Source organism: Archocentrus centrarchus, chromosome 4 (assembly GCF_007364275.1).
Source record: "Archocentrus centrarchus isolate MPI-CPG fArcCen1 chromosome 4, fArcCen1, whole genome shotgun sequence".
Classification (NCBI taxonomy): domain Eukaryota; kingdom Metazoa; phylum Chordata; class Actinopteri; order Cichliformes; family Cichlidae; genus Archocentrus; species Archocentrus centrarchus.
The window spans coordinates 23,828,430-23,840,892 of NC_044349.1; positions in this window are offsets into that span (position 1 = coordinate 23,828,430).

Genomic DNA, 12,463 nt, shown 5'->3' on the forward strand with positions numbered 1-12,463 from the left:
TTTCAGACACTGTCACACACTGTCCTCCTCCACAAAGGATTTTAAAACTTGGCCCTCATCTCTCCTGATCGCTCTCCCTCAACAGACACGTATTTCTGTGTCCACTGGAAAATCGTGGAAACTCAAATAACAATAGTTTTTTGTTCGTTATTGGAACAGCATGGCACACTGTAGTAACATCTTGATGACTGACATGCTTGTTAGGTGGGCTGCTGCTGAGAAAGATGGACACAAGAAGAAGGCAAAAAGAAAATTATGAATCACATCAGAACATGGAAATGGTTTGGCATATAGCTTTCAGGTCAATATTTAAAAGACTATTCTAAACAACAGTGTTGGAAGATGTCACTGATTTTTACATTAATATAGAAAGTAAACCTTTTAACATTGTAGCGGCCCCTTGGATGGTATAAACCAAACACGTAGAGTTTCAAACGGGTGTCGTTTATTTCTCTTTCTTTGGTAAGCACCAGACAGTGGTACTGTGACACTTTGCCATCTTGACACCGTGAAAACTACAGAACAAAGCAGATATAATTCACAAACAATTCTTATGAACATTATGTTACAGTATTAGTCACAATTCCAAATAGTAAATAAGTGTTAACAACTCCATAACCTTTCCTTTAAATAAACAAATAAAACTTTCAAACACATATTACAGGCAATCTTGACAAACTATGCAATTTACTCATATGAACAAATGAAATGACACTTTTCAGGTAAAACAAATAACATTTGTCATAGAGTGTACAATCAACATTTCTATACCTCATTCCGCTCTCCAAGGGCGCTAATCAAGTTTTAGACCCGGACCTCTCCGCTAGCGAGCTCTGCACTAAAGAGCGTGCGTGGAAAAAAGAGCGAAACAGTAAAGATAATGCAACAAATGACAAGACAAGCTTGTGTCTTACGAACATCAACTTATAAACAATAAATACCACTTGGCTTTCTTCGTCTTCCACCTCACAACGTTATCTACACGTAGAGCCAAACCAGACGGCCGCAGAGTGTTGGCATGGCAACCGTAAACATAACCTTTCAAAATAAAAGCGCAACACGGCAAGAACAAACTGAAAGTTGCGAGCACACCCGGAGCCACCCATAAACACTCACTATAAAAGGAGAATGTTCATCACATTTAGTAGGCATTTACAAACATTACAGCACTGACAGGCAGCAGTATATATTTTAGCTACCTGTGGCTAAAGTTGATGTTAGCTTACTTTCCAATCAGAGATTGTTTCTTTTATACGCAGATACAGAATGATAAAATGACAATGCTGGATAACATTACCACGGCTAACTAACAAGTACTGTTATTGTTAACCTTACCTTTCGCTATATCATAAAGATGATGAGCATCCGTGAATTTTCCAGGTCTTGTCTCAGACAATTGCAGAAGAATTAAGTCACCTTGCTAGCTTAACTGAAAGCAATACTGTCAGTGATGACTATTTATTGTTTAGTGTAGATATTTTTGAATGAGAGGCTACTGCATTTAGCTGCAGACACGGATAATGAAGCTGACCCATTAGTTCTCCAGATTTTGGAGGAGGTGGCGTGTCGCTTGCACAAGTCTGTACCACACAAGAACTGCTGGGAGACCTGGATATTTGCTGCCCGCTGATGCCTTTGAGTCGTTTTTGCTTGCGAGTGTGTCAGTTACGGATATTGCCGAACTTTTCGGGGCTGCTAAACTGAAGTCAAAGGCGCAGGCATGCACAATCGATCTGCACATGGATCCTGCTCCTTCCTGTTTATTGACCAATAGTAGAGGAGCTGGAGCAAGAAGACAACCCTCCTCATTTGCATAATGAGGCAGAAATGCATACGGAAAAGGGAAAAGAGCAGGCAGAAATACATGTGGTAAAGGGAAAAGCGGACGAGGAAATGTAAAAACAACAAAGGCTTGTATAAGGAAAAGGCAAAACAAATATATACATTTCCTGATGAAAATGCATGTGTAAGGAAAAGGAAAAAGAAAATTTATACATTTCTTGATGAAAACGCGTGTATAAGGAAAAGGAAAAACAAGATATATACACTATATATATATTTCTGCTTTTATTTCTGATTATGTCAGTTTTGGTCCTCCATATTTATATCGCCAATATACACGTTTGATTACACATGTGCTATACATGCTGATGTTCCACAGTCTGTGTGATATATTGAATGAATGTGTGTTTATTCTTTGTGATCGGCTGAGGCAGAAAGTACCGCGCTGCACCGATAGGGGGCAGTGCTGCAGCAGTGTGCGACAGAGAAACGGAGATATTCGTGGAGAAGTGCAGGTGCATAGACTTTATCTTCACATAAAGGAATACATGTTTTGTTTTGTTTTTTTATTTAAAAAGAGAGACACCCCCCCTCCCCCTCAGAAAATAGTTTGACCTTGCATTAAATATTTTGTTTTTCTTGCCATCATTGTTGAACAGTATGGAGTTGATTAAAGCATAATTAATCATTCACATGTTTAAAATTGAAATATAAGCTGCTATTTTGGGTTCATATATGTGAACATCTGACTGCAGACGAGTCTGTGCCTCACCTGTCACAAACCTCACCACGTGTGTGTGTGTGTGTGTGTGTGTGTGTGTGTGTAGGTCTGTGTGTGTGTGTGTGTGTGCAAGCACGAGTGGGTTGGGGGCTAGGGGGGCGCCTAAAAACCTCAGAAAGTATCTAGCTGCGCCCCTGCCTGAATGTTTTCAGTTTTATGCTACCTTCAGAGATGAGCACGTGCCTTTGGTTTGTGTGCTCCAACATTTTTGATGTAATCGGAGGACCATCTGTCTTGCTGTTTGTGGTCAGAAATGTCCTGTTTTCATGTTTCATGCTAAAAACGCAATTTCAGTATTGTTTGAGCTGAATTGACAAAGCTGCGTGTGTGTATGTGTTTAAATCATAATGTCTGTCCCAGCTGTCATAGAGTGAGAGGCATGGTGCACCCTGTACAGGTCACCAGCCTGTCACAGGACTCAAAAAAACCCTTGCCTTCTTCCTGTGAGGTAACAGCGCTAACCACTGCACCACCATGCTTGCACCTAAGCTGCGATTCGTCATTTTGAAAAGAAAGTCCGTGTGCTCTGTTAGCCCAACTCCCACAAATGTGGGCTCAATAGAAAGCAAGATATCTTCTTGACAGTTTAATAGGACTCAGAAATTGCATAAATGCATACATTTTAAAGCCGCTAACTGTTCTGGTTACTGTTTTTGATTTTTAAAGAAAAAAATCTTCAACACAGATTAGCGATTCCACTCATGACCAGCAGGTGGCGTGCTGTGCTTGGTGATGCAGTTCTCGCTGTCCTGATATGCAACTTGAGTGGCTGGCGGCCTTTTGTTAGACGAGCTCTAAATCGTGGGTTACTTTTAAAGCAGTGGAAATATAGCTTATGTCTTTAGTGGTAAGGAGTTAAAATAAAAAAATAAAAAATAGACACCTGTGCATGCAGGGACATGAATATGCAACAACATATAGCAGTTATAGCAGTGCAAGCAGAGTATTAGAATCTTCAGCATGAGGTGGAACAGGAAATGTTAGAGAGAAAAAAAGAGAAGCAGCAGAGTAGCGTGCCAAACACAAACCACAGGGCACAGAGTAACCTTTTTACCTCTCAAGGGAAGTGGGTATTTGTGAGTTTGGCCTCACTTGCCATTAAAGTTATCTTTCTTAGTAATCTTGTTCCACTAAAACAGCTTAAACATGTTTGTTTTTAATCTCTTCCTTTTTTGTTTTACTTTAAATTAACAACCACAGTGCCGTGTTGTCACAGTGCTTCTATATACACGCCTGCTGCTCAAGTCTGACATTTGTTTTTGTTTAGCCTAAATTTTTTTTTTTTTTTAATCACCATGTTTTCTCAGTTCTGCCAAAAAATTTCAGGCCACACTCATTGTTTATACAAACTTATTAATGTATAATTTTTCATTCGAGTTTATCTAAAAGTTGAGATGTGCCACACATGTATGAAAGCAGTGGGGCAGGAGGATGTAATGACGTCCACACTGTACAGCCATGGTTTTTGCATTGCTGGGTGAGAAAATCATCAGGATTTCTATCACACGGTCACAGTAGTTTATCTTTCTCACTTACTGGCCACCTATAGTACTTTAACACAGTAGTATTTTAACTTTGTCTACATTCCTTCAGAAATAAGTGGGCTTTTTGTACTTTAGACAGAAATGTACCTTCATGAAAAATAAGGAAAAGGAAAAACCTAGTGTCAGAAAGTGAACTATAAAACCCAGTTCAACAGGTGTGTTATTTTTAGTCTTGTAAGAGAGAATAGCTTGTTCTTCACTCGCTCTATTACTTTCTTTCTTTCGTCTCCAGGTTACCATAGCAGCAGTGAGTGTGTGACAGTCATGTGAAAACGAAGCTGATTGGATTAAAATACTTTGTGTGATCAGGGGTCAGGAAAATGGCACATGTGCAAAATGCACATAGTCTAACTTTACCATGTGCACGCACACACGCACGCACACACGCACACACACACGCACACACACACACACGCCCCAACAACTGAGACAGGGTGTCAGATCAGTCCTTTCAACTGATCTGACATTTTTCTCAGTTTTCAACAACATAATCTGTAGTGTACACTCCTGTCGACTCATATTGCCCTATCTTGATTAAATTTCCTGTCAAAGACACAAATAGAACCACGATACCATCCACCCACACTCAACTTCTCCCGAGTCTTTGGTGATCTTAAAGAAACAGGGCATTAAAGAAATGTGACCTTTAGCTTTACTTGTTTCAAAGGTTGTGCAGCATGAAAAAGAAAAATGAGACACAGCGTTTCAGTCATGTTTCTGGAAGACTAACTTAATCACATTAGCTTTAATTTTACCTGAAACAGTTGATTGTTATCTCAGTCAAGGATTTTTTTTTCTTTTTTTCTTTTAAATGTTTTTTTTGGTTGTTTGTTAGCAGGGAAACTCAAAACTGTCACCAGAAGTGAGGTTTAGCCCAGCTTTAAGTGCTTGACTTCTTGATTGATTTGTATCTAGGTTTTTCCAACGTTCCTTTACAACTGCTAAATAGGGGAAAAAAATCACAATTTTTGCACCATGTCTTTACAAATACATATCGTATTGAAATAGGAAAAAATGAGAGCCACTGTCTTGATGTTCATGAGAAAATATCGCAATCTAATCTGGATACAGATATTCTAGTTTCAGGAACCCAGTTTTTTGCATCAGTGTGCAGTCTCTGACTCAGTGCCTGTGTGTTGTTTTGACCAAAGTTTTAACATAAAAGGCATACGCTTTATCTTAAAACTGTCACCAATGTATCATTAATTGCATAAAATGATGTGCATATAGTGTCCAGTACTGTAAACAACAGATGCTTTACATTATCAGCGCTCACTCATGTAAGATCAAGAGCTAGAGGAGAGTGAAACAGTTCAGTGTTACTTTGTTTAGTTAAAACATGGGTAGCATGAAAGCATGCTGTGCAGGTAATGTTTGACATGTTCTTTATGCCGGGTTTTACTAATTGTTAAAGAAAAGGAACGACTGAGGCCAATGCAATTCATTTTTCTTGTGCTTGATATGTTAAAATTTTGACCTGATCATGGGGAAACCTAGACAAGTCATCCTGGGGAGACAGTCCATCCAATAGTTTTTAACTGGACACATTTCTTTAAAAAAATAAGCTGTGACTCTGCATCAAAGTCAGTAGGATTAATTTGATGTTATAAACAGAATTTTTCTGATATCTATTGAACACCTGTTGAGCTACAGTCTGAACCCAAGCAGTGGGCTGACAAAAATAACATGAACATTGGTTGAACACAGCTGCATGTGAGGCTTTCCACTAATGGGTACTGTAAGTAAGTAAGCCTGCTACTGCACTGCTGCTATACTATTGTAAAGGATTTAAATGTCATTTCCCATATATTCAGTGTAGACCGGAAAGCTTTTAACTCGCTTAACGTTAACAATCCAAAGAATCGGGAAATCTAATTTCTTCAGTCAATCAAACAGAAATTGTTTGTAATCAAGTGAAAACAAAATGGTAATTCACTCTCATAATGTGGCTGCTAGTCCAGTACATCAGTCCATCAAACTTTCCTCCTCATCCCACTTCATTCCCAGTCTCTATCCTCTTCATCCTCTTCAATCACACTCCTCTCTTAACCAATCAGATGAGAGAGAAGCTGCAGAGACAGCAGCTGTATGGCAGAGGAGCTGGTCATAAAACGCAGAGGGCTGAAAGAGGAAGTGAAGGGATCTGATGAGTTATTGCCCCACAAACGTACACACCAGTGTCCTGGGAACCGGGAACTTCTCACAGGGGGTCAGCATGGACCTGCTGGACCCACACTTCACTCTGTGTATGCTTTACCACCTTATTGCAGACCAATGACAAGGCTCTCACGCCTTCCTGTCATAATACTGCAGGTCTATTCTTTTTTTTCTTTTTTTAAAGCAAACCTGTAAATAAGTCGTAAATTAACTTTAGAGAGCACAAAATATTTACCCACATCTGATGTTGAGTGTTAAAACTGTCTTTTAGGTGTATATGAAATATGCCTGAAACTAAGGATAATCAGTGGCAAGAGAGAAAGAAGAGGAAGTTTGGCTGTATTCGATGATATGTTAATTAATTATTGCAAAGATCCAAAATGATTTAGGATGATGTACAGTACTTCTCACTTTTCATTTATCTCTCCATTTGTTGACAGACAACTTTGCTGGTCAGATATTGTCATATCTGACACGCAGAATCCTGAGCTGTGGCTGTGAGAAAGCGATGGCTGAAGTGTGAATTCCAGCCATGCCTGTCTTTTAGTGGCTCATGAGTTTATGATACAATTAACCCTGGAAGATATGCCGAGCACAGCTCAGTTTTACACTCACTAACACTTTCAGCTTGTGAGCTAAACTCAGTCCAGAAACATTTTCAGCCAGTCAGCGCAGAGATACTGCACAAAGTGTCAGCTGGAGGCATAAAACGTTTTTATTTAATCAAATGAAATAAGTTCAGTGATTGTGCCAGTTTATGGAGATTCATTATTCAAACAACAATCTAATAAGCGCAGGCCTGTTTTCAGTTTTGTAAAACTTCTAAATAAGTATTACCTGTATATGTTGTATTAATTTTAACCAAGCAAATGGCACTATGTAAATATATTTTTGTTTAATTTGTATGCATTGTATTCATTGTATGTGCCTTGTTATCGCACCATGCATTTTTACCCATACGTGTTCATAACCCATGTTTTTTGTTGACTGTATTGTAGCATGTGTGAGTGTGTGTCCTGAGTACTGTCTGCATGACATTTCAGTGTGTATGTGTTGTTTATGCACTTGGTTACTTCAGCCCATTAGTTGGATATTAGATTAATTTGACCCAAGTGCTCTCTTGGGACCCAGCGACCAGGACATGATGGAAGAGGTTTGAGATTTACGTGCCTGTATGTTCATGTGTTTCTTTTGGCATTGGTGCCTGCATCTGCGTGTCCCTGTATACTACGTGTTAATGTAGGAGGTGACCTTGGGTGGGAGTTGCTAGGACTCAGTTTGCCCTCCCTGAGACCTTTCTCAGATCAACATATAATCGGCAAAATAAAGGGTACATTTGTCACACCAAATTGCTTTCCAGAAGTCCACGCTTTTACTGTAAAATTGGTGAATATAATATTGTTTCATCTTTACGTTTGGTTTGTTTTTGATGTTTAAAATATTTGTTACAGTAATTAAAGTTTCAAAGTTAGGTTACATAAAAGTGATATGGTGATAGGATTTTGGTGTAAGTGTTTCTGAGTAATCTTAACCCTGTGCTACAGCATGCTAATATCTTTTCCACAACAGATTACAGTCAATTCAATCATGCTTTGATTTGTGGCATTTCTGAAATATAAACTGTAGGAGGTATCAAAGCTACCGCCAACCTACACAAATTCTAATATTTCAAATGTGATTCCAGTCAGTGATGGGTTTTTTTTGCTTTTGTGGCTAAGTAAAATGTTATATCCTTGCAGCTGCTGCCTGTTTGCATGTTTTTGTTTAATTATAACTTCCTGCAGCAGACAGTAAAACTATATTCATCCCAGAAGCCCCATTTTAGAAGACTCAGGGCTGTTTGCTTTCCACAAGTGAGAAGTCTGCATGCATGAGTGCATGTGTGGTGTGTGGGGATGTATTTAAAAATCCAATCAAAGTGTTCTAAATTTGTGTCCTAGTAGTGTTTCTTGAAGGCACTACAAACCATAGTCTTGCTTAACCTGCATTGCCGCACTCTAATAAAATATAAAAAACTGTCTATTGTGAGTTGAATCTTAAGGTGACTCAAGAGTAATTTAGAACATCAGTAGCAATAATGCCAGTGTATAGAGCTAATACCCCAGTTTGTCTCAAAGTTTTTTGTGACTAATGGAGTTGGGAAGCAGGGTGTTATGTATGTGTATGCGTGGGTGGGGAATATAAACCTTGCAGGACCCATATGACACTGCTGGGGCTGTTATTTTCCCACAGTGCAATATAAATAGCCTGCTAGTGTGGGGTGATGGTGGGCACGCTGGGGCGCTCAAGGGAGGATCCCATCCACACACAGCAGCACATTCCTGTCCACCTGGCCCTGCCAGAGCCCCAGGTCAACTTACAAGATGTGTTCTCATATGCATGCATGCATCCCTCCTCCTCACACCTTTCCTTCATCACCTGTTTCCTCATCTCTCTGCCAGCAAACCCTCTCCCACTCATCAGGAACCCCATGACTGAAGTTTCTGTCCACATCACGCTTGGTCACATCGTGACTTCGCACTCTCTGACTCTCCACCTTTGACCACTGCGGCACGCCGTGACGCACACATTCAGTCATATGCACTATCTTGGTTTCTCACGCAAATCTGATCACAGTTTACATGTTTCTTTTAGGGGGTCACCCACTGCCAAACACTGCATTAATATGACTTGTTCTGCATGGCCAAAGCCAAAGAATATTAACAGCTATGTGCACTTACTAAGTGATTCATCAGCGTGACAAGCAAAAGTTTACAACCTCAATTTTATCTTGACAGGCTGTTCAGTCTGTGCTGTTTAAATAGGTTTTGACTGATCCCGTGTCATTGTGAAATTACACTTGTTATTTATAGCTTGTCAAGATGTCCTCTATCTTAATATTTTACAACAAAATTGAAGCCAGTAAAACAAAATTCAAAATAAATACTTGCACAGGTATGTTTGTTCATCCCATGTTTAACCAAGTAAATGATTACACTGATTTAATGCTCATCTGAGACATTTCTCAACTTATGTGAGCATTACCTGCCTTGCTGTTGACATTTGGGTCATATAACCTCAAGTTCACATAGGAAAATGAATGACCGTGACTAAATATTTCGAAACCTTTGTATCAGATCTACAGATCTCTGTAAATAAGATATCATGTGATGTTTCATCTTGTTGATCTGACAAGTGGCCAATCTCTGTTAATGTTTGTATCAAGGAAATCTGAAACTGAAAGGATCACGGTCATGACCGATGAGATAAACATCACCCTCCACTCCAGCTCACCTGATTTAATTCAGACCTTCAAGACAATATATCCACAGGTGTTTTATCCTCTGTAGGCATGCAAATCACACACGTTAAGCTGTCTGCAGGCTGCCTCTTTTATGACAGTCAAAACAGGGCGGTGGGAAAATAAGAAGTGATAATCAACTCTAAATATACCCCTCTTAGCTTCCTGTCCACCAGATATGCTTACACTGTAAAAAATGGCATTAGATAAATGATGTTTCCTGTGCGACATGTGCACACGTCTTAACAAAGGTACAGAGGTCATCAGAGCTTCACACCTAAGTTCATGCTCATCTCAGCAAAGCCTGTACAAAATGCCAGCTAGTCAACACTCTCACTGAAGCTTAAGGACTGCACTAAGATTTAAGAGTGCTGTTCTCAATATGCCATAATAAAAACAGTGTAATTGTACAGTAAGTATGAAGCATATAGCAGCATCCAGAACCAACATGCAGCAACCACTTCAGCTATGCACAACTGTTGATGCTTTCAAATCAGCTGCCATAGCCGGGTAATGAAAAGTGTATCAGTCCCTGCCACTACTAATTATAGAATGGCATCATATACACACGTCATACTATCTGCCATCGTCAAACATAAAGGCAGAGTAACACTCTTCTTGAATAACAGGCTCTGATTTGGTTTCACACGGCTGTCACACTCAGGGAAGATGGCGTGTTTATGGTTAAGGGGAGTGGACAAGAACACACACACATGCTCTCCTTGGTATAATCAGTCATTACTATCTGTCCCCTGAGCACCATGATCTGTAGCACAACACTACCAGCTGACAGCTGGAGTCACCCTTGACGGATGAGTTTCAAATCAGTGTGAAGAGCACCAACACTGATGAAAGTGGCCCTCACCAGCGTGGCAGTGACTGATGCCTCTTACAAAAAATGAATACTAGCAGGGTTGATCCAACATGTGCTGCATTAAAGCTCAAGTTCTGAAGACACATTTATGTTGTTCTTTTTTTTTAAAGTTTATTTTAAAAAATCTATTCAGTGCTAACACAGTAGCTATTTTATTTTGTTGCCTGATAAGCTTGAAAAGTTTTTGTCTTTCAAAACAAGAGATCTGAAGCTGGAGTTGTTGATTAGTTTTAGAAAATGTGATTGAAAGAAGTAGGGCAGCTGAGCTTTCTTTTCCTTTATTGCTTTCTCTGAAACCATGTCAGACTTCTGTGTTAAAGCAGAATGGCAAGGAGGAACTAATCAGTGTTTTCTGCTTATGAGGCAGAGTCACACCCTTTCTCACCCCATGTTTCTCAAACTACTGAAGCCCACATCTGGAGTGACGTCATTAGGACAACAGAGCTGCAGACAAAGTGATCTTTTCATATGTGATTTATATCACATTACTGCTGATACAAGGGTCCGCTGGCTGTAATGTTAAAAAATTATATTTATCACAGTGTATTAAAGGAGAAATTCTGGATTTCATTTATAACTTTACAATGCTATGATAAAATGAAAGAAATGTGAATGCCGAATCTGTTCACAACGGGACTGATCTGTGCATATGTATATCAGAAGAACCAGCAAGCACGAGACAGGGTTTGTCAATAAAAACAGCATCTGACCAAACGCCTGAACAGCATTTGCTGTCGTGCCAACATCTGACAGCCAGCCATGCACGGAGACCAAGAGCTTGACATTGGCCACAGCAACAAAAGCATTGTCGGTACGGACCCCTGAGGAGATCAATTTGCTCTCCTCTGGTTCCAGGCCTTTCAGCAGGGTTGAATAGAGGACAAAGGACCATTCGTGGCAGCAGGAGGCTCAGCAATGTTTCTCTAATGGAGTGTAAAGACAAACAAATCATTGGGATGAGACACGGCTTTGTTATTGTGATGAGCCTGTGATTTACACCTGGATCTTTCCTCCTGATAGGGGATAATTAGTTTGGGATTTCTGTGATCACAAACAGGTTATAAAGCAAGTGTGAATGGGCATGTCTGTGCATGGGGGAGTGATGAAACTCTCAAGAAAAACAAAGCAACAATTTGATTACCCAAAGCATTTATTACTGTCAAATGTTTTTCTTCTAGTAGGCGAACATGCAGGCTACTGACAACTTCGAAACAAATCAAAATATGCCTGTATGTGAAACTGGGCTGTAGCTTCTTAAGTAGCTGATTGATTCACAAACTCTTTCTGTATACTGATATATATACTGATTTAAAATAATTTGATACGTGATTGTTTTTCTTTAGCAAAATTCTTTTTGTTCTTAAGGCCACTATTTCTTAACAATTTGTTTTAAAAATATCACCAACAACGTAGTCCTAATCATTTACCTGTGATGGTAAATTTTAGGATACACGTCATGAAAAGGATGGGGAAAAAAATGCAACAGTTTAGTAATTTGAATAAAAACTGTTTTTGGAGCTCACTAGAAGTCACTGTTTTTCCATATTTAGTCTCCTACTGTTATGGCTTTACAGTCGAGATTTAGCTTCCCCAAAACACCTGAAAACTGATCCGGGCCTGAACTCTGGTAACACACGTCCTGACATTAACTGCTACGGTAACGAAAAACGCGGGTTAAGCGTGGGTGTTAACAGACGTACCGGGAAAAAACGTGAAGTACACGGGGAGGAGAAAAGAAAATCATTGAACGGGTTAATTTTGAGTCATACCAGACTCCGAGAGAAGTAGAAAAATGAGAAAAAAAATTCCTCCGCCGCGGCGACACAGAGCAAAAACTTTAACATCTAAATCTTCCTTTTATCTTGTTCCTGAGATAAAAACATACATCAAGTAACATTTTGTTTCTAAACAGGCAATACTAAGCTAAATTTGGATACAAGGCTCGTCTTTTGAATATGTTTTAGTATCTTTTTAAAGTTCCACGATAGATCCTCAGCGGAAGGATATGTGTTGCGTTTCCTCACTCGCTGTGACTTCAGTCACTG